This window comes from Bos indicus x Bos taurus, chromosome X (assembly GCF_003369695.1).
Source record: "Bos indicus x Bos taurus breed Angus x Brahman F1 hybrid chromosome X, Bos_hybrid_MaternalHap_v2.0, whole genome shotgun sequence".
Lineage (NCBI taxonomy): Eukaryota > Metazoa > Chordata > Mammalia > Artiodactyla > Bovidae > Bos > Bos indicus x Bos taurus.
The window spans coordinates 47,191,230-47,215,213 of NC_040105.1; the positions used below are offsets into that span (position 1 = coordinate 47,191,230).

At 38.6% G+C, this 23,984-nt stretch overlaps 1 protein-coding gene across 1 annotated transcript in view; it reads left to right on the top strand.

The window, feature by feature from the left end:
• Positions 1 to 692: 692 nt before the first annotated feature.
• Positions 693 to 23,984, top strand: part of ZC3H12B (zinc finger CCCH-type containing 12B) — a 602,110-nt gene continuing 578,818 nt past the window's right edge. Inside the window, exon 1 of the mRNA XM_027534244.1 lies at positions 693 to 1,151. The gene's annotated coding sequence lies outside the window, so the exon portion shown is untranslated. The remainder of the gene's footprint in view (positions 1,152 to 23,984) is intronic.

Genomic DNA, 23,984 nt, shown 5'->3' on the forward strand with positions numbered 1-23,984 from the left:
GCAGACTGTCCGTTAATCATTGGAGTTATGCAGATGAGTGACATGGTCAGAGAAGCTATTTAGAAAATTCTTCCGGAAGCCCTTGTGAAGGATCAGATTGCAAGAAGCGCTTTTGGAAAATAAGTTAGGAGATTCTCAGGACTGTCAGTCTCAACCATCAGTGTGCCTGTGGAGGTGCCAGGAGACGATCATAACCTAGATCCTCCAGCCTCTTTAGATTTGCAGAGCATTCTGCACCTCTCCCCACTTCACCCATACCTTGCTGCTGCTGCTAAATCATTTCAGTCGTGTCCGACTTTGTGCGACCCCATAGACGGCAGCGCACCAGGCTCCTCAGTCCCTGGGATTCTCCAGGCAAGAATACTGGAGTGGGTTGCTATTTACTTCTCTAATGTATCCATGCATGCTAAGTCGCTTCAGTCGTTTCCGACTCTGCGACCCCATGGACAGCAGCCCAGCAGGCTCCTCTGGCCACAGGATTCTCTAGGCAAGAATAATGGAGTAGGATGCCATTTACTTCTCCCACCCCTACCTTGACATCGCTCTATCTGGGCCCTAGGAAACGTGATTTTGCGTACTTTTCTAGGTCACAGACTGAGCTCCGAAAGCAGCGCCAGCAGTGACGGCGGTCGATGGCGGAGGCGGGGCGCATGCGCGCGGTTGCTAGGCGACAGCATTCAGGGTGCAGCGGCTGTGTGTGTAGGCAGCAGCGCCAGAGAAGGAGGAGCACGAGGATGCCGCTGCGACCGCGGCCCCGAGAGGGAGCCGCTGCTGCTCTGTGGCCGCCAGGGCTGAGGGACGGGAATCAGGCCTGGGGATCGCGTCCCTGAAGGGGCAGAGGTCCCGCCCGAGCTCGGGCCTAGTACCGCGGGGGGGTCCGGGCCGCTGGGCGAGGGCCTTCCCTCATTGCCTCCCCTCACCCCTCCACGTCGATGGTGGTGAAGTTGTCAGCGCCGGGGAGCGCAAGGCACCAGGCTGCCTTCCTTGAACCCAGTTCCTCTTGGGGCACGTCTCTCGTCCCGGCTCACGGACACCTGCGCCGCAGCCTCCTCTAGCCCGCTGAGCCCACCCCTGGCGGCGGGCGGGGGAGGGGCTCCCTCTGCAGGGGCTGTGTCGAGCTGGGCGACGACGGGGACCGTAGGAGAGTAGGGGTGAGTAGTGGCACCGCACTCGCCTGGTGCTGGGGCACCTTTCTGGCCTCTGGGGCCCCGGGAAGAGACTGAATCTCTGCGTTCTCCTGCAGACGCTTCTGATGCCTCTGCTACATATCTGCTCGTGGTTACCTATTCCCTTCGAGGTAGTTTTCCTTCTAAAAAGCATCACTTTCTGGTCTAAACCCGGGCGTCCAGGAACGAGAGGTCGGTGCTTAAGGCCTGGCTTTGCTTCTTAGATGCCGTGGATGCTGATACATCTACGTACAATCATGCAGCCTGGTCCCTAATTCGGGGACAGACGTTTCCAGTGCTATGCTTGCCCCTTTCCCTCGCTCTCAGCTCTCAGGAGGCTGTCTAACCGCAGGCTTCTCTAGAGCCAATTATCAGGCTGCTGTGGCTCGATGCCTCAAGGCTTGAACAGGCAGCTGGCGTGGCCCCTTACTTTTCAGTTTTCTTGCTACTTTTGAGGTGAGAGCCTTTAAAAGCCTTGTGCCTGGTTTCTGGCTTCTGATGTATACAAGTTAGGAAGACAGTACTTATATTAAATAATACTAATAAAACAAACTAGCAAACACATACTTTTGACTTCCAGAGTGGCATCAAACTTGAAAAAAGGAGGCGAAGAGTTACTGATAAGAGGGCAAACAAGCTTTACAAACTAACTGCTCATTATCCAGAATGACGTATTTATATAAAAATAAGTATGATGAAGAAACCTAAAATTTCCCTAATAAAAGTGAAGTTGTATTATGATATATCTGTTCTTCTTGAGGTAGCCTGTGTTTGAGAATTGTTACTCCAAAAAACACTGATGTATGGAACCTGAAGTGATATTTTGGACAGAGTGATTAGATGAGGATCTAAAGTTTTGGTACTTAAAAAAAATCAATATTATCTTTGAGCAGCAAAGTTGTTTCTTTAAGAGAAAATGGTTAAAAAAAATTACAGTTCTTAGTTGACCCCTTTCAAAAGCAGACCGAATTTAGATTAACTAGTAATTTTTATTATAAGGTACTTCTGTGTGCAGACAATGAAAGATGGGTTCCTTGTTTTATTTGGCTCTCTTCCCTCCCTGCTGATTTTAAGCCATTTCAGGTTTCTTTTATTTGAAAAAGAAGTGAAATAATAAAAATTCTAACTTTAGTTTTGGGTAAAATCTTTTAAGATAAAAGATTTTTTAAAAAGATATAGATGTCATTTGTGATAAGGTAACTTTAGTGAATCAGTCAAGACTGACATCTCCAGTAGTTTTGGGTAAAATGCTTTTCTTTGGAAGCTTTCATGTTGTTTGAAGTTCTCTTGGGTAGCGGTTAAAGCAGGATGTAATTCTGAGTATCACTGCAAAATAATCTTGGACCTCAGCTAGTATTGTTTGTTTTATGCATGAATTGGCAAACTGATGTGCTTCTCAGTGCTATTAATAGATGCCAAAGTTAGAAATATTTTTGTTTTGGAAAAGCTCTTGATGAATTAAATCTGAATTATTTGAAACAATAATGTGCCACGTGGATACTTGCTATTCATCGTCACCTACTGTTAGAAATAGGCAGTAATTTGAATCTAACTTAAAATTCTATTGTAATGAGTATGGCTATGAAGGCACCACATACTCAAGAGCATCTATCTATGTTGTCATAGCCACGTTATAAGATAATAGTAATAGTTCATTTTGCCAGGCTTTTGACCAGTGAACTCTAGAATGAGGTTTTTTTAAATTGACTTTAACAAGTTTTTCTTTTCTATGTGTGCCCATTACTATACTAGGCACTGTGGAGAACAGAACAGAAACAGGTTCTGGGAGAAAAATTGCTTATCCATTGGAGAAAGAAAATACATACATGAGATATCATGGTCAACAAATGGAGCATAAAATAGTACAGAATAAGAACTAAAAGGATTAAGAGTAAGACGAGATCTTTGGAGACCAGTGTTTGTCTGAGAAGGCATTATAGAGAAAGTCTTGATTTGTTTTATTAGAAGTATAGACTGTTGGAAGGGGAGGAGTTCAGCACAGCTTGAGCTAAGACACTTGATTTTCAAATCTTTGTGCAAATTATTCTCCTGGATAAACCTTAAAGGTGGAGAAGGGGATTGTCAGTGGCAATTAACTACATTGTAGTGGGAATAGTTTTATGTCAAATTACATACCTTTATTAAATTAAATGTCAATACTTTTACAAATGTACACACTATAGAAGTCAGACTTAACATAATCCTATTTCCTGGGGCAAACTTTTCACTGTCTCCTAAGATTGTTAAAATATAAGTGCTTTGTACAAGATTGATCTGATTAGTCAACTTCAGATTAGTAATAAAGTAAATTGGGGGAAATTCTATAAATAACATAAATTTTGGTCCATTAAAACACATGATAGTTTTTAGTACAGCTCATTAACACTACTATTTCTAGAGTCCTGCTAATTGATGTCTGTCAAAGTTTTAAAATGATGTCATTAGTAATCAGTGACTAGTGTGTGTTAGTTGTTCAGTCGTGGTTGACTCTTTGCGACCCTGTGAACTGTAGCCTGCAAGGCACCTCTGTCCATGGGATTTTCCCAGCAAGAATATTGGGGTGGGTTGCCATTTCCTTCTCCAGGGGATTTTCCCAACCCAGGACTCAAATCTGTGTCTCCTGCATTGCAGGCAGATTTTTTTTTTTTTTTTTAACCATCCGAGCCACCAGGGAAGCTCCTATCAGTGACTAACATCAGTGTTTAAACTCCAAATATAAACCTCTGCAACACTTACAGTGTTTTTCTAACAACTGTCTGCTGTGTTGAGAATCAGTTAAATGGCTAGTCTTCTGGGTTTTTGTCAACCATTGTAAGTTGATGTCTATAGGTGTGTGTGTGTGTGTGTGTGTGTGTGTGTATAGAACAAGATAATATAGTGTAATTGTTACATCAAGAAAAAAATATGCACCCCACAAACAGAAACTTGCATATTAGAATTCCAAATAACAAGAATTTTTGAGTTAATTCACAGATTTGCTCTAAGGAAAAATATACCCAAACTTGACATTTTTTGAGGCTTCCATGCTGTTGGTGTTCAGTTCTTTGTGACCACGTGGAATATAGCATGCCAGGCTCCTCTGTCCTCCACTATTTCTCAGGTTTGCTCAAATTCATGTCCATTGAGCCTGTGATGCTGTCTAACCATCTCATTCTCTGCCGCCTCCTTCTCCTTTTGCCTTCAATCTTTCCCAGCATCAGGTCTTTTCCAATGAGCCAGCTCTTCACATCAGGTGGCCAAAGTGTTGGAGCTTCAGCTTCAGCTCAGTCCTTCCAATGAATATTTAGGGTTGGTTTCCTTTAGGATTGGCTGGTTTGATCTCCTTGCAGTCCAAGGGACTCTCAAGAGTCTTCTCCAGCATTGCAATTCAAAAGCATCAATGTTTTGGTGCTCAGCCTTCTTCATAGTCCAACTCTCACATCTATACTTGACTACTGGAAAATCCATAGCTTTGACTATATAGACCTGTGTCAGCAAAGTGGTATCTCTGCTTTTTAATACACTGTCTAGATTTGTCATAGCTTGCCTTCCAAGGAGCTTCTATATAACATCATATATCTTTCATTTGGTATCTTTTGGCTGCCAGTAATAGTTTTCTCTGAATATAGTTATTACTGATAAACCCTAATTTAAAGTATCTAATAATTTCAACAAATATAATTCTTTTGAGAATCCTCTGCTTAGGATGTCAGCTGTTAGTTAAATAAACAATAGTTTATGACTTCTAAATAGTTATTAGAGAACAGAATGGTCCACACAGTCACAGTCAATGAATACTGATCATTGTTGGAAATTAACAAGTTAGTAGATAACAAAATATTTTCAGAGGGCATTGGGGTTTCCTTTGCTAAGCATTATTGCACATTTCTGTTCTTAGCTGCTTATGCTGGTATCAAAAGGGAATATCTTTGGAAAGAGAACTGGTTAATCTAAATGATAGAGAAACTGTTGAGAAAGTTAGAATTACTTCATATGCCAAGTTCTAAGTACTATGGAGGTTTAAGGCAGGTACATATCTTAGTTGTATTGCTAAATATCAGTGGTAGCTGTACATGAAATATGGTATGGAATTGTTAGTTTTGTTACTGATAATATGTCTTGATGTTTTTTATCACTCTGCTACTGAGTCTGAAGGTAGAGCACTAAGTACCAATGGTGTATCCATAAGTTATAATTTTCTTTAAATACGTAGTTTTTAAACTGCTATCATATTTTTAAGTATGATCTTTATTATGTCAATGGATTGAAACATTTTCCAGCTCAGTACATCTCTATATTTTATTGTGGAAGCTTATGGGAAAATGGCTTTTACCCAACAATTTAATTTTGGAGCATATTTTCTGGAACATAACCTTTTTCACAAAGTGAAAAATACCCACAGCCAATTAAGTATAGGAAGAAGAGTGAAGATTAGAGTTTCTTCTTAAAGTATGGTACCTACAAACAAAATAAAAGAAAATCTTCATATATAAGATGTAAACTAATATTCACAGGAACTGTCTCACATATAGTTATCATTCTTTTAGTATGGTATCTTATATTATGAATTGTTAACTCTCTTTGAACTGTTGGCACCCAAAAGATTCCACATTATTAAGTCATTCCTATTTTCTTAATATACCTCAGGAATTTGGTGGTGAAACTTTGTTGCTGAAAGATAAGCTTTTTGTAGCAATTTTAAAATGCAATACATGTTGACTGAAAACCTTAAATTGAATTTTGATATGATTAATAATGAGGAAAATGGATGTTTTCTAACAATCTTCACTAAACTATTTCTATGATATTAATATCTTCATAACCTTTCAGAGTCCTGAATTATGTCTCCTTATTATGTCCACTTTCTGTACCTCATTTCCACTTATCCTAACCATTGTGGGTATTGGTTGTTTTCACTGTCAATTATGAGCTGCTTTTTTAGCTCCTAAGTGAGTTTTACAAAATACATTTATATTTTAAAAAACTTATTTAGGAAAGATTTTTTGTTGTAGTCTCAAAGGCTGGATCCATGTCAGATAAACTGCATTTGAAACTGGATGATTTGACTAGAAGGAGCACCAAGAAGACTAGCCCAAGTTACTTTAAAATACTGTATCTAACTCAGGCAATTTTTGAATTACCTGTATTTTTACTTCAAAAATAATTTCCTTTATTGTATGAAGGAAAAAGTCAGAAGTTAGTTACTTCTAGATTAAAATTATGGATCCTTTCATTCAGATGATAATTCCAAGTTCTTCATTGCATTTTTATAATCTAAACATTACATTTTAATCATATAGATGTTTTTTATTTAGAATAAAAAGGTATGTCTTCTCTATTTTTCCATTCTGTCTTATTGCTAGATTTTATGTTTATACAGTATCTTTCAACTGAGAAATTCAAAGCATTCCTTTTACATTTTGTGACATTTCTTATCATTCATTTGGAGCTACTTTTATTTTTCTTTCAAGTTGAAAACTAGTTGACATAATCAGGTGTGACACAAGTAATAAGTTTGATATCACAAGTCATACATATACTAGTCTCATCACTTATTAGTTGATGTTTGCTCTTTGCAGGGCTGGGCAAATATCACATACTAATTCATTTAACTGTTATTGAGTTTAAACTCTAAATGTGCACAGAGGCTTTTCTGTTACTTTTCCTGTGTACTTTCAAAGCTATCATTATAATCTGGGTTGTTTTTGCTTATCATCAATAGATTTAGTTATGGGTTGTATTATTATTGCTACTATATTGGTACACATGTCTGTGATTCCATAAGTGAAGAAGTAAAGGTATAATAAATGAGTATTAGATTTTCTATGTTTCAAAATTTTCTTAATTTGTAATAAAAATAGTCCTAAAATGGTTGAAGTTTTGAAATTTAGAATATTTTTATGAACTGCAGCTATGCAGTTGTGCATAACTTGTGCACATAGTAACTAGAACTAGGTTAAACAAAGTATTACTCTTATGAATTTTGTTTTAATAAATAGATGGGAGTGGTTTGTAGCTAGTATATCAATGAATTATATGTTATGAGATATTCATAAAGTATTTTTAATATAAATTTATTTATTTTAATTGGAGGCTAATTACTTTACAATATTGTATTGGTTTTGACATACATTGACATGAATCCACCATGGGTGTACATGTGTTCCCCATCCTGAACCCCCCTCTCATCTCCCTCCCCTTACCATCCCTCTGGGTCATCCCAGTTCACCAGCCCCAAGCATCCTGTATCATGCATCAAACCTGGATTGGCAATTCATTTCACATATGATATTATACATATTTCAATGCCATTCTCCCAAATCATCTCACCCTAGCCCTCTCCCACAGAGTCCATAAGACTGTTCTATACATCTGTGTCTCTTTTGGTATCTCGCATACAGGGTTATTGTTACCATCTTTCTAAATTCCATATATATGTGTTAGTATACTGTATTGGGGTTTTTCTTTCTGGCTTACTTCACTCTGTATAATAGGTTCCAGTTTCATCCATCTCATTAGAACTGATTCAAATGTATTCTTTTTAATGGCTGAGTAATACTCCATTGTGTATATGTATCACAGCTTTCTTATCCATTCATCTGCTGATGGACATCTAGGTTGTTTCCACGTACTGGCTATTATAAACAGTGCTGCAATGAACACTGGGGTACACGTGTCTCTTTCACTTCTGGTTTCCTCGGTGTATATGCCAGGCCGTGGGATTCCGGGTTGTATGGCAGTTCTATTTCCAGTTTTTTAAGGAATCTCCACACTGTTCTCCATAGTGGCTGGACTAGTTTGCATTCCCACCAACAGTGTACAAGTTTCCCTTTTCTCCACACCCTCTCCAGCATTTATTGCTTATAGACTTTTGGATAGCAGCCGTTCTGACTGGAGTGAAATGGCACCTCACTTTGGTTTTGATTTTCATTTCTCTGATAATGAGTGATGTAGAGCATCTTTTCACGTGTTTGTTAGCCATCTGTATGGAGAAGGCAATGGCAACCCACTCCAGTACTCTTGCCTGGAAAATCCCATGGAAGAAGGAGCCTGGTAGGCTGCAGTCCATGGGATCGCTGGGAGTCGGACACGACTGAACGACTTCACTTTCATTTTTCACTTTAATGCACTGGAGAAGGAAATGGCAACCCACTCCAGTGTTTTTGCCTTGAGAATCCCAGGGACAGGGGAGCCTGGTGGGCTTTTGTCTATGGGGTCGCACAGAGTCGTACACGACTGAGGCAACTTAGCAGCAGCAGCAGCAGCAGCCATCTGTATGTCTTCCTTGGAGAAATGTCTGCTTAGTTCTTTGGTCCATTTTTTGATTGGGTCATTTATTTTTCTGGAATTGAGCTGCAAAAGTTGCTTGTATATTTTTGAGAATAGTTGTTTGTCAGTTGCTTCCTTTGCTATTATTTTCTCCCATTCTGAAGGCTGTCTTTTCACCTTGCTGATAGTTTCCTTTGTTGTGCAGACTCTTTTAATTTTAATTAGGTCCCATTTGTTTATTTTTGCCTTTATTTCCAATATTCTGGGAGGTGGGTCATAGAGGATCCTGCTGTGATTTATGTTGGAGAGTGTTTTGTCTATATTCTCCTTTAGGAGTTTTATAGTTTCTGGTCTTACGTTTAGATCTTTAATCCATTTTGAGTTTATTTTTGTGTATGGTGTTAGAAAGTGTTCTAGTTTCATTCTTTTACAAGTGGTTGACCAGTTTTCCCAGCACCACTTGTAAAAGAGTTTGTCTTTCCTCCATTGTATATTCTTGCCTCCTTTGTCAAAGATAAGTTGTCCATAGGTGCATGGATTTATCTCTGGGCTTTCTATTTTGTTCCATTGATCTATATTTCTGTCTTTGTGCCAGTACCATACTGTCTTGATGACTGTGGCTTTGTAGTACAGCCTGAAGTCAGGCAGATTGATTCTTCCACTTCCATTCTTCTTTCTCAAGATTGCTTTGGCTATTCGAGGTTTTTTGTATTTCCATACAAATTGTGAAGTTATTTGTTCTAGCTCTGTGAAAAATACCATTGGTGACTCGATAGGGATTGCATTGAATCTATAGATTGCTTTGGGTAGTGTACTCATTTTCATTATACTGATTCTTCCGATCCATGAACATGGTATATTTCTCCATCTATTAGTGTCCTCTTTGATTTCTTTCACCAGTGTTTTATAGTTTTCTATATATAGGTCTTTAGTTTCTTTAGGTAGATATATTCCTATGTATTTTATTCTTTTCGTTGCAATGGTGAATGGAATTGTTTCCTTAATTTCTCTTTCTATTTTCTCATTATTAGTGTATAAGAATGCAAGGGATTTCTGTGTGTTGATATAATATCCTGCAACTTTACTATATTCATTGATTATCTCTAGTAATTTTCTGGTGGAGTCTTTAGGGTTTTCTATGTAGAGGATCATGTCATCTGCAAATAGTGAGAGTTTTACTTCTTCTTTTCCAATTTGGATTCCTTTTATTTCTTTTTCTGCTCTGATTGCTGCGGCCAAAACTTCCAAAACTATGTTGAATAGTAGTGGTGAAAGTGGGCACCCTTGTCTTGTTCCTGACTTTAGGGGAAATGCTTTCAATTTTTCACCATTGAGGATAATGTTAGCTGTGGGTTTACCATATATAGCTTTTATTATGTTGAGGTATGTTCCTTCTATTCCCTCTTTCTGGAGAGTTTTTATCATAAATGGATGTTGAATTTTGTCAAAGGCTTTCTCTGCATCTGTTTAGGTAATCATATGGCTTTTATTTTTCAATTTGTTAATGTGGTGTATTACATTGATTGATTTGCAGATATTGAAGAATCCTTGCATCCCTGGGATAAAGCCCACTTGGTCATGATGTATGATCTTTTTAATGTGTTCTTGGATTCTGATTGATAGAATTTTGTTAAGGATTTTTGCATCTATGTTCATCAGTGATATTGGCCTGTAGTTTTCTTTTTTTTGTGGCATCTTTGTTAGGTTTTGGTATTAGGCTGATGATGGCCTCATAGAATGAGTTTGGAAGTTCACCTTCCTCTGCAAATTTCTAGAAGAGTTTGAGTAGGATAGGTGTTAGCTCTTCTCTAAATTGTTGGTAGAGTTCAGCTGTGAAGCCGCCTGATCCTGGACTTTTGTTTGCTGGAAGATTTCTGATTACAGTTTCAGTTTCCGCACTTGTAATGGGTCTGTTAAGATGTTCTATTTCTTCCTGGTCCAGTTTTGGAAAGTTGTACTTTTCTAAGAATTTGTCCATTTCTTCCAAGTTGTGCATGCTAACAGTAGTCTCTTATCATCTTTTGTATTTCTGTGTTGTCTGTTGTGATCTCACCATTTTCATTTCTAATTTTATTGATTTGATTTTTCTCCCTTTGTTTCCTGATGAGTCTGGCTAATGGTTTGTCAATTTTATTTATCCTCTCAAAGAACCAGCTTTTGGCTTTGTCAATTTTTGCTATGGTCTCTTTTGTTCCTTTTGCATTTATTTCTGCCCTAATTTTTAAGATTTTTTTCTTTCTACTTACCCTGGGGTTCTTCATTGCTTCCTTTTCCAGTTGCTTTAGGTGTAGAGTTAGGTTATTTATTTGACTTTTTTCTTGTTTCTTGAGGTATGCTTGTATTGCTATGAACCTTCCCCTTAGCACTGCTTTTACAGTGTCCCACAGGTTTTGGGTTGTGTTTTCATTTTTATTTGTTTCTATGCATATTTTGATTTCTTTTTTAATTTCTTCTGTGATTTGTTGGTTATTCAGCAGCGTGTTGTTCAGCCTCCATACTGTGGAATTTTTAATATTTTTTTTCCTGTAATTGAGATCTAATCTTACTGCGTTGTGGTCAGAAAAGATGCTTGGAATGATTTCAATTTTTTTGAATTTACCAAGGCTAGATTTATGGCCCAGGATGTGATCTATCCTGGAGAAGGTTCCGTGTGCACTTGAGAAAAAGGTGAAATTCATTGTTTTGGGGTGAAATGTCCTATAGATATCAACTAGGTCTAACTGGTCTATTGTATCATTTAAAGTTTGTGTTTCCTTGTTAATTTTCTGTTTAGTTGATCTATCCATAGGTGTGAGTGGGGTATTAAAGTCTCCTGCTATTATTGTGTTATTGTTAATGTCCCCTTTCATACTTGTTAGCATTTCTCTTACATATTGTGGTGCTCCTATGTTGGGTGCATATATATTTATAATTGTTATATCTTTTTCTTGGATTGATCCTTTGATTATTACGTAGTGTCCTTGTTTGTCACTTTTCACAGCCTTTGTTTTAAAGTCTATTTTATGTGATATGAGTATTGATTGCTACTCCTGCTTTCTTTTGGTCTCTATTTGCGTGGAATATCTTTTTCCAGCCCTTCACTTTCAGTCTGTATGTGTCCCTTATTTTGAGGTGGGTCTCTTGTAGACAGCATATATAAGGGTCTTGTTTTTGTATCCATTCAGCCAGTCTTTGTCTTTTGGTTGGGTCATTCAACCCATTTACATTTAAGGTAATTATTGATAAGTATGATCCCGTTGCCATTTACTTTATTGTTTTGGGTTCGAGTTTATACACCCTTTTTATGTTTCCTTCTAGAGAAGATCCTTTAGCATTTGTTGGGGAGCTGTTTTGCTGGTGATGAATTCTCTCAGCTTTTGCTTATCTGTAAAGCTTTTGATTTCCCCTTCATATATGAATGAGATCCTTGCTGGGTACAGTAATCTGGGTTGTAGGTTAGTTTCATTCATCACTTTAAGTATGTCCTGCCATTCCCTCCTGGCCTGAAGAGTTTCTTTTGAAAGATCAGCTGTTATCCTTAAGGGAATCCGCTTGTGTGTGATTAGCTGTTTTTCCCTTGCTGCTTTTAATATTTGTTCTTTGTGTTTTATCTTTGTTAATTTGATTAATAATATGTCTTGGGGTGTTTCACCTTAGGTTTATCCTGTTTGGGACCCCCTGGGTTTCTTGGACTTGGGTGATTATTTCCTTCCCCATTTTAGGGAAGTTTTCAACTATTATCTCCTCAAGTATTTTCTCATGGTCTTCCTTTTTTTTTTTTTGTCTTCTTCTTCTGGGACTCCTATGATTCGAATGTTGGGGCGTTTAACATTGTCTCATAAGGTCTCTGAGATTGTCCTCATTTCTTTTAATTCATTTTTCTTTTTTCCTCTCTGATTCATTTATTTCTGCCATTCTATCTTCTACCTCACTGATCCTATATTCTGCCTCCATTATTCTGCTATCTCCATTATTCTGCTATTCTCCGTTATTTTGGTAAATAGCAGAATAGCAGAATATTCCCTCCAGGGTGTTTTTGATCTCGTTTATTGCATTATTCATTATATATTGACTCTTTTTTTTTCCTTCTAGGTCCTTGTTAAACCTTTCTTGTATCTTCTCAATCCTTGTCTCCAGGCTATTTATCTGTGATTCCATTTTGTTTTCAAGATTTTGGATCATTTTCACTATCATTTTTCAGAATTCTTTATCAGGTCGATTTCCTATCTCTTCCTCTTTGGTTTGGTTTGGTGGGCATTTATCCTGTTCCTTTACCTGCTGGGTATTCCTCTGTCTCTTCATCTTGTTTATGTTGCTGATTTTGGGGTGGACTTTCTGTATTCTGGCAGTTTGTGGAGTTCTCTTTATTGTGGAGTTTCCTTGCTGTGGGTGGGGTTGTATGGGTGGCTTGTCTAGGTTTCCTGGTTAGGGAAGCTTGTGTCGGTGTTCTGGTGGGTGGAGCTTGATTTCTTCTCTCTGGAGTGCAATGAAGTGTCCAGTAATGAATTATGGGATGTCAATGGTTTGGAGTGACTTTGGGCAGCCTGTATATTGAAGCTCAGGGCTATCTTCCTGTGTTGCTGGAGAATGTGCATGGTATGTCTTTCTCTGGAACTTGTTGGCCCTTGCGTGGTGCTTGGTTTCAGTGTAGGTATGGAGGAGTTTGATGAGCTCCTATCAATTAATGTTCCCTGGAGTCAGGAGTTCTCTGGTGTTCTCAGGATTTGTACTTAAGCCTCCTGCTTCTGGTTTTCAATCTTATTTTTACAGTAGCCTCAAGACTTCTCCATCTATACAGCACCATTGATAAAACATCTAGTTTAAAGATGAAAAGTTTCTCCACAGTGAGGGACACCTAGAGAGTTTCACAGAGTTACATGGAGAAGTGAAGAGGGAGGAGAGAGATAGAGGCGACCAGGATGAGATGAGGTGGAATCAAAAGAGGAGAGAGCAAGCTAGCCAGTAATCACTTCCTTATGTGAACTCCACAGTCTGGACCGCTCAGAGATGTTCACAGAGTTATACAGAGAAGAGAAGAGAGAGGAAGGAGACAGAGATCTCCATTAGGATAAAGTGGGGGAAATCAAAAGGAGAGAGACAAATCCAGCCAGTAATCAGTTCCCTAAGTGTTCTGCACCATCTGGAACACACAAAGAGATTCACAGAGTTGGGTATAGAAGAGAAGGGGGAGGGAGGAAATAGAGGCGACCAGGCGGAGAAAAAGGAGAGTCCAAAGTGGGAGAGAGCAGTCAAGCCAGTAATGTTGCTCTGAAGTAAAAATGGGTACTAAAGATTGGGTTCTTAAAAATACAAAATTGATAACAAATACCAAAAAGCAAAGATTAAAAATCTAGAGTAGAAGTTAGATTTTCAAAAATACAATATTAAAGGAAAAAAAGTCACAAAAATTATATATATATATATATATATATGAAGTTTGCTTTACAAAATAGGGTCTCTCTCTCTCTCTCTCTCTCTTTTTTTTTTTTTGCAAAGTAATAGTAGATTATAAAAATGAAAATTAAAGGAGTAATAGAGGACTAAAAATTTAAAAAAATTAAAGTATGATAGTTAAAATAATAAAAATATATCAAGGACTTTCTCTGGTGTTGTTGTGGGCAGTGTGAGATCAGTTCATTTTTGCATATTTCCTTGATCCAGCTTATATTTCTCAAGATCTATAGGCCCCTTGCTATGTACTAACTACAGGGTTTTAATCTATTGCACCTGTCACTTCTAAGGAGGTTCCTTCTGTTTTAGCTTCTTCTGTTTGCTGGTCTCTTCAGTGTCTAATTTCTGACCTGATACAAGGGGGCGGTGGTGGACACTTTTTTTTGTAGGCTCACTTCTTCAGTCGTGCTGTGGGGAAGGAATGACGCTGCAAACAAATAACACTGGCATGTGCTTGCAGCGTCTCGGCCACACTGGGTTTGCCCCTACTCACGGTGTGTGCGCTTTCCCTGTCTACACTGCTTAGGCTCTAGGTTGCTCTGCTGGGAACTGTCTGAGGCTGGCCCTGGGTTGTATGCACTTCCCAGGTCTAAGCTGCTCTGGTTCAGGTACTCAGGTAGTCCTCAGAGGTGCAGACTCGGTTGGGCCTGCGTTTTGTGCCCTTCCCAGGTCCGAGCAGCTCAGATGACCAGGTGTTTGGTGAGCACGGTTGCTGCGGCTTATCTCCTCCCCCGTCTCTGTCACTCAGTTTTCTGGGTGTACAACCAGTGCACCTTCTCAGGCAGATGTTGCCCGTCCAAGAAGTCTTGATTAGCAACAAAGCCTGCTTGCAGTTTTGTAGATAATGCCTCTCTGGGGCCATGATTGCCCCCTTTCGGCTCTGGCTGCCCTCGCCTTCCTGTCTCTGGAGGGGGATGGGCCGGCCTGCAGCCAGCTAGCTCTGCTCAGTCCTTTGTTCTGTGAGCAGGCCTGACGGTGTCTTAGGTTAAAGCTTTTTGTGTTGTAGCTATCCCACAGTCTGGTTTGCTATCCCAAGTTAGTTCCCTCAGATTGCCCTCGGGGCATTCAGGCCTGGTCCTTACTCTAAGCAATGCAGTCCGCGCCTCCCTGCCCAGCCCCTGCTTGCTAGTGGTAGATGCAGGCATCTGTGCTGCTTATCCGCTGGGGGAGTTACCGTTGGGCACGTAATCTGCGGGTTTTAATTTATTTATTTATTTTTCCTCCCTTTTATGTTGCCCTCTGTGGTTCCAAGGCTCGCCACAGACTTGGCAGTGAGAGTGTTTCCTGGTGTTTGGAAAATTCTCTTTTTAAGACTCCCTTCCCGGGATGGAGCTCCATCCCTACCTCTTTTGTCTCTCTTTTTGTCTTTTATATTTTTTCCTACCTCCTTTCGAAGACAATGGGCTGCTTTTCCAGGTGCCTAATGTTCTCTGCCAGCATTCAGAAGTTGTTTTGTGGAATTTACTCAGCTTTCAAATGTTCTTTTGGTGAATTTCTTGGGGAGAAAGTGGTCTCCCCGTCCTATTCCTCTGCCATCTTAGGACCGCCCCTCTCATAAAGTATTTAAATGTGGTTGGAAGCACTTTTTCCTTTAAGTAATTTTATATCTTCTCTATTTTGTTTATGCTATTTATTTGGTTATCATTCTTCTTAAATAATACTAAAGTTGATTTAGTCTCAGCCCCTTTCTGAATTATCACAGATTCTGAATCACTGGGGTCTCAATTACAATAAAACAAAATTTCCTTAATTCAGAACCCCAGTGAAAATTTGTTATAGCCTGGTTATAGTAGTCATGCTAAAATATATATTTTTAAGAGTGTTTACTCCATGGAGAATCAGCCAGAGTCCTATGGGAGATTCAGTTCAGTTCAGTCACTCAGTCATGTCTGACTCTTTGTGACCCCATAAATTGCAGCACACCAGGCCTCCCTGTCCATCACCAATTCCTGGAGTTCACTCAGACTCATGTCCATTGAGTCAGTGATGCCATCCAGCCATCTCATCCTCTGTCGTCCCCTTCTCCTCCTGTCCCCAATCCCACCCAGCATCAGAGTCTTTTCCAATGAGTCAACTCTTCGCATGATGTGGCCAAAGTACTGGAGTTTCAGCTTTAACATCATTCCTTCCAAAGAAATCCCAGGGCTGATCTTTAGAATGGACTGGTTGGATCTCCTTGCAGTCCAAGGGACTCTCAAGAGTCTTCTCCAACACCACAGTTCAAAAGCATCAATTCTTCAGCACTCAGCTTTCTTCACAGTCCAACTCTCACATCCATACATGACCACTGGAAAAACCATAGCCTTGACTAGATGGACCTTTGTTGGCAAAGTAATGTCTCTGCTTTTGAATATGCTATCTAGGTTGGTCAAAACGTTCCTTCCAAGGAGTAAGCGTCTTTTAATTTCATGGCTGCAGTCACCGTCTGCAGTGATTTTGGATTAGGAAATGGCAGGTTTTTGTTTGTTTGTTTTTTACTGGCTATTAAAACATTTATATTTAATTCAGATAAGTGCTGAGATGGATAAATGTTAGAACATCTAGATTTTATGTATTTAAAAATGTCTTCTAAGTGCTCTATTGAATATGTAAGAATTAGGATATTAATTGCATTCAACTCTTTAAAGAAAAGGAAATTGAATCTCAGTTAATAGTTAAAAAAAAATTAGGGTGATAGTTACAGTGAACTGGTTTCAGATGTTTTAAAAACTGCAATAGCAGTATTATTTGAATGTAAATTCTGTGATTTTATAAATTCTTCTTATTAATCCATCAGAGTAAGAAAGTAGTGTTTATTAAAATTTACACTGAGTAGTTTTCATATACTAATGACCTTATAATAACTCTGAAAATAGTAAAACTTCAGGAACTCCTTCCCAGTTATGAATTAATAATCATAAATGCATACAGGTGAATTGATACAGATTTGTTCTGTTTAGGTTATGATGCAATAAGCTGTAAAAAACAGCATGTTTTGCATTCAGAAATGAAATCCTTCCAACAAGAAGCTGGAATGAATGTCAAAGTTAACCAAGACTGAGCAACTCCCTAATAATGGAGTTGTTAGATGTTTCTTATATACTATTGAGTCTTGGGGAAGGGAAAAAAGCTAATTCTCTGCTTCAATGCCTTTTACAGTAATGATAGTTTGTCTCTATTGTGTAATTCATTGCTCTTAACTTATGGATCTTAGATTTTAGGAGAAAGAGCAAAGGAAGAAATAACACAGAGTTCATTGGATCAACTAGAATTAAACAAATTAGCTCTCTGGAATTTTTTAATTAATTAGAACTCTCATCTCCCACCCCCTTTGCCATTATGGATGAAAGGAAGAGAGACAGAGTATTCTATGCAAACATAGCCAAACATCCAATACAGAATAAGAATTAGTTAAATCTGTTTAATGATTAATAGTTTTCAGTAACAAAAGGGGACAGACACTTAGAAAAAAAATAAAACCATTTGATTTTTGGAAGGTAAATGTTGTATTTCCATTAATGAATGTTTCTAATCCAGGTAGTCCCAGAGACTTTAGTTAACTAAAAGCTATTGAATAAAATATCTTGGTTAATGATTTTTCTAATTAACTAAGGATTAATTCAAGTATATAATAAAACTGGGGCAAGGATGCTTTGCTTAACATGTCTAGAGCTTTAAGTTGCTTTGCTTAACATGTCTAGAGCTTTAAGTTGTGCAAAATTTTGTTTGTTGATCACTGATCCAGTTGTGTCTGTCTTGATTAAGGATTTTTGGTTGCAAATAACAAAGATCTACTGCAAACTAAGTGAAAACAAAACAGTAATTTATATTAAGGATATAAGAGTTTCTCATGGAACCCAAGGGCAAAACATATAGCCCAGGCACATGAGAGAGAATAACTAGGAATGAAAAGCTGACAATGGCCATGGGAGTTTGCCACCTTCTTTTCTCCTTCCCCATCCCTGGAACCAAAGGGTCTCAAGTTTATCTCAGTTTCTTTCAACTTATATGCTTTATTCTTCTCACTCCCTCAGCACCTAGACAAATAGGGATTATCCTAGAGCTCCCAAGTTTACATATTCTGCTGCTGCTGCTGCTGCTAAGTCACTTCAGTCGTTTCCAACTCTGTGCGACCCCATAGACAGCAGCCCACCAGGTTCCCCTGTCCCTGGGATTCTCCAGGCAAGAACACTGGAATGGGTTGCCATTTCCTTCTCCAATGCATGAAAGTGAAAAGTGAGAGTGAAGTCTCTCAGCCATGTCCGACTCTTAGCGACCCCATGGACTGCAGCCTACCAGGCTCCTCCATCCATGGGATTTTCTAGGCAAGAGTATTGGAGTGGGGTGCCATTGCCTTCTCCTACATATTCAAAATGCAGGCAATCAGCAGAGATTTACTAGCATTTCTGAATTTTAATTCCCAGCTCTGATTGACCCAGTTTGGATCAGATGTCAATCCAGAATTTGATTATCTACTACTAGGAGGGGCAAGATTATGAGTATACACATGGCTATTAGGCCCCCACCCTGTGAAAGGACATACATTTCCTACAGCAAGGGAGATTGTGGGCTGAAATGATTATCAAATTGTATCTACCATGGAGTATAATCAGGTATAGAGAACATTTGCCATATGCTTAACTTCATTCGTAGAACAAGATAGCATATTATCTTCTGCTGCTGCTGCTAAGTCACTTCAGTCGTGTCCAACTCTGTGTGACCCCATGGACAGCAGCCCATCAGGCTCCCCCGTCCCTGGGATTCTCCAGACAAGAGTACTGGAGTGGGGTGCCATTTCCTTCTCCAGTGCACGAAAGTGAAAAGTGAAAGTGAAGTCGCTCAGTCGTGTCCGACTCCTAGCGACCCCATGGACTGCAGCCTACCAGGCTCCTCCATCCATGGGATTTTCCAGGCAAGAATACTGGAGTGGGATGGCATTGCCTTCTCCGTCATATTATCTAGTCTCTCCATATTAAGGAGAAGAAGTTTGAGGCCCAGAGATGATTTTTTAAAATTATTGAAGGTCACATGAGAAATTATGACTGAATCCTAAGTTTTTGGTTTCTATTAATAGTTTTTTACTAAATGCTACCAGCAATGTAATCAGAGAATCTAATAAAATTTTAATATAATTTAAAAATGCATACAATAAAGGTAATATTTGATTACTATTTTGTCTAAGCAAAGTAAATATAGAGGAAAATAAAAATAATACTCCCTTGTCATTTCAGTGAAGCAGAAAACACCAAAAGTCCATGGGCTACATCTTTTATATATATATATATATATATATATATATATATATATATAGTAACTTTTTAAAAGAAGCATAAAAACAAAGGGTGATTTTGAAGAGCAAATAAGTGGACTATATGGTTTAATGTTATTAGGCAGAAACGGTCATATAAATATGGTATTTTTTCTACTGGGAAATCTAGATCATAAACTGAATCTGTTTTTCCCCTTTTGATCTATTCATTTATTTAATGTTTATTTATTGAACATCTTTCATGTGCTCAGTTATGTTTTAGGCACTGGGGATACAATGGTGAACAGAACAAAGTTCCTGCTTTCAATGGAGTTTGCATTCTAGAGGATGATGCACGCAGTGAATAAATAAATAAATAATGTATAATGTCAGAGTAATAAGGGCTGTGAGGCTTACGAACCAAGATAAAAAAGGGGATAAAGAATAAATCAATAAACAACACTGATCAGGAGACATACCTTTGATGAGGTGATATTGAGCAGAGACTTGAATGAAGGTGGTCATGTGAATTTCAAGAGGAAGAGCATTTTAGACAGAACAGAATGTGAAACGGCCCTGATGTGGGAGCTTGCTTGACATGTTCAGGAAAGAGCAAGGAGACCAATGTAATAATGTGTATATACATGTATTGTTGTTGTTATTGTTTAGTTGCTAAGTCATTTCCAACTCTTTTATGACCCCACAGACTGTAGCCCCCCATAGGATTTCCCAGGCAAAAAAACCTGGAGTGGGTTGCCATTTCTTTCTTCAGGAGATCTTCCTGGCCCAGGGATCGAACCCACGTCTCCTGCCTTGGCAGGTGGATTCTTTATCACTGAAACATCAGGGAAGTGCCATATACATGTAAAAAAAAAAAAAATATATATATATATATGAAACAATTTCAGATGGAAGTTGTTGGAATCCCCTTACTAGTTATAGGTCTGTTCAGATTATCAGTTTATTCCTGATTTAGTCTCGGTAGGTTGCATTTTTTTCATTTTAGTAATTTATCCATTTCTTCCAGGTTATCAAGATTGTTGGCATGTAATTTTCTTAGTAGTCCTTTATGATCTCTTTTTAAATTTATTTATTTTAATTAATTAATTTATTTATTTTAAATTTATTTATTTTTATTAGAGGCTAATTACTTTACAATATTGTATTGGTTTTGCCATACATCAACAGGAATCCACCACGGGTGTACACGTGTTCCTAATCCTGAACCCCCCTCCCACGTCTCTCCCCATACCATCCCTCTGGGTCATCCCAGTGCACCAGCCCCAAGCATCCTGTATCTTTGCTTCATAAAATTGTGTTGATTTCTGTGTACAACAACTGGATCAGCCATTGTTGTTCAGTTACCCAGTCATGTCCGACTCTTTGCAACTCCATGCACTGCAGCACACCAGGCCTCCCTGTCCCTCACCATCTTCCGAAGTTTGCCCAAGTTCATGTCCATTGCACTGGTGATACCATCCAGCCATCTCATCCTCTGACGCCCTCTTCTCCTCTGCCCTCAATCTTTCCCAGCATCAGGTTTTTTTTCCAGTGAGTTGGCTGTTTTCATCAGATGACCAAAATACTAAAGTTTCAGCCTCATCATCAGTCCTTCCAATGAGTATTCAGGGTTGATTGCCCTTAAGATTGACTGGTTTGATCTTGCTGTCCAAGGGACTTTCAGGAGTCCCTTTACAACTTCACAATAATGTGTTGGTTTCTCCTGTACAATAACTGAATCATCCATAATTATACTTGTATCCCCTTCCTCTTGAGCCTCCCTCTCCTCCCCCATCCCACCCCTGTAGATCATCACAGAGCATCATTCTGGGCTCCCTATGTTATATAGCAACTTCTCACCAGCTATCTATGACCTCCTATAATTTTAATTTATGTGACATCAGTTTTGGTTGTAATATCTCCTCTAGAATTTCTTTTTTTTAATTTTATTCTTCTATTTTCCTTAGTTACTCTGGCTGAAGGGTTTAAAATTGTATTTTCATTTCAAAAGAACAAACAATATTTTCTATTGTTTGTTTCATTTATTCATGCTTTGGTATATGCTTTGTAAATATTTCCTCCCATTCCATAGGTTGCCTTTTCGTTTTTTTAACTGTTACTTTTCCTGTGTAGTTTTTAAATATGATGTAATTCTACTTGTTGATATGTTTTTATTGCTTGTGCTTTTAGTGTCATACCAAAGTCACTGCCCAGTCCAATATTAAGGACTTTCTTCCCTATGTTTTTTTCTAAGAGTTTCAGGGTATCAGGTCTTAGGTTTAATTTTTTATCCTATTTCAAGTTAATTTTTGTGAGTGGCATAAGATAGGGACCCAGTTTAATTTTCCTGCATCTGATTATTCAATTTTTCTAATATAATTTGCTGACTATAATTTCTTCATTGAGGGTTTTTGGAACCTATGTCAAATATTGGTTGACCATATATGTGGAATTTATTTCTGGGCTCTCAATTCTATTCTACTGCTCTGTTTGTCTGTGTTATGCCAGTTTCATACCATTTTGATTACTGTAACATTGTAGTATAGTTTGAAGTTAGGAAGTGTGATTATTTCATCTTCTTTTTTCTTATGATTTTTTGGCTATTTGGAGTATTTTGTGGTTCCACAAAAATGTTGTGATTTTTTTTCTATTTCTGTCAAAAATGTCATTGGAATTTTGACAGAGATTCTATTTAACCTACAGATGGCTTTGGATACTTGAGCATTTTAACACTCTTAATTCTTCCAATCCATGAACACATGATAGATATCTTTCCATTTGTTTCAGTCTTTTTCAGTTGGTTTCATTAAGGTCTATAGTTTTCATTGTATGTATATTTCCTAAAGACAGTTGACCCTTGAAAAACATGAGTTTGAACTGTGAAGATCCACATACATGATTTTTTTTTCAATAATAAATACTACAGTACAATATAATCCACAATTGGTTGAATCCATGGAGGTGGAACATGGGGTTACATGTATGAGATCACATGTTACACGGGGTTACATGTATGAGGTTACATGTCACACGGGGTTACACATATGATGTTATATGGGGTTACATGTATGAGGCTACATGTTACATGGGGTTACATGTATGAGGAACAACATACATGGAGGACATACACCAATAAGCTATATGCAGACTTTTGGCTGCACAGGGCATCAGTACCACAACCCCATGTTGTTCAAGAGAAAACGGTATTTCACTGCTTTTGATAATGTTGTAAACGGGTTACCTTTTTTTCAGATGTTTTGTTGTTAGTGTATAGAAATGAAACTGATTTTATATGTTGATTTTATATCCTGGGACTTTACTGAATTGGTTGATTAGGTCCAATACTTTTGTGGCTGACTCTTTAGAATTTTTCTAAGTATGGGAACATATCATCTGCAGAAAATCATAATTTTCTTTTTTCCTTTCCAATTTAGATTCCATTTATTTTCTCTCTTTTTAATTCTTTAAATTATGAAAATATTATAACACATTGATAGGAGACTTGGCAAATACAGAACAAGGTTACATATCAGCTCAGTTGATTCTCTCAGTTGTGTGTGACTCTTTGCAATCTGATGAACCGCAGCACGCCAGGCCTCCCTGTCCATCACCAATTCCCAGAGTTCACCCAAACCCATGTGCATTGAGTTGGTGATGCCATCCAATCATCGCATCCTCTGTCGTCCCCTTCTCCTCCTGCCCTCAGTCTTTCCCAGCATCAGGGTCTTTTCAAATGAGTCAGATCTTCACATCAGGTGGTCAAAGTACTGGAGTTTCAGCTTTAGTGTCAGTCCTTCCAAAGGACACCCAGGACTGATCTCCTTTAGGATGGATTGGTTGGATCTCCTTGCAGTCCAAGGGACTCTCAAGAGTCTTCTCCAACACCACAGTTCAAAAACATCAATTCTTCAGCACTCAGCTTTCTTCTCAGTCCAACCCTCACATCCATACATGACCACTGGAAAAGCCATAGCCTTGACTAGATGGACCTTTGTTGACAAAGTAATGTCTCTGCTTTTTAATATGCTGTCTAGGTTGGTCATAACTTTCCTTCCAAGTAGTAAGCATCTTTTAATTTCATGGCAGCAATCACCATCCACAGTGATTTTGGAGCCCAGAAAAATAAAGTCAGCCACTGTTTCCACTGTTTCACCATCTATTTGCCATGAAGTGATGGGACTGGATGCCATGATCTTAGTTTTCTGAATGTTGAACTTTAAGACAACATTTTCACTGTCCTCTTTCACATTCATCAGGAGGCTCTTTAGTTCTTTTCTTTCTGCCATAAGGGTTGTGTCATCTGCATATCTGAGGTTATTGATATTTCTCCCAGAAATCTTGATTCCAGCTTGTGCTTCTTTCAGCCCAGCATTTCTCATGCTGTACTCTGCATATAAGTTAAATAAGCAGGGTGACAATATACAGCCTTGATGTACTCCTTTCCCGATTTGGACCCAGACTGTTGTTCCATGTTCATTTCTAACTGTTGCTTCCTGACCTGCATACAGGTTTCTCAAGAGGCAGGGCAGGTGTTCTGCTATTCCCATCTCTTTCAGAATTGTCCACAGTTTGTTGTGATCCACACAGTCAAAGGCTTTGGCATAGTCAATAAAGCAGAAATAGATGTTTTTCTATTGCTTTTTCGATGATCCAGGGCATGTTGGCAATTTGATCTCTGGTTCCTCTATCTTTTCTAAAACCAGCTTGAACATCTGGAAGTTCACGGTTCATGTATTGCTGAAGCCTGGCTTGGAGAATTTTGAGCATTAATTTACTAGTGTGTGAGATGAGTGCAAATATGCAGTAGTTTGAGCATTCTTTGGCATTGCCTTTCTTTGAGATTGGAATGAAAACTGATCTTTTCCAGTCCTGTGGCCATTGCTGAGTTTTCAAAATTTGCTGACATATTGAGA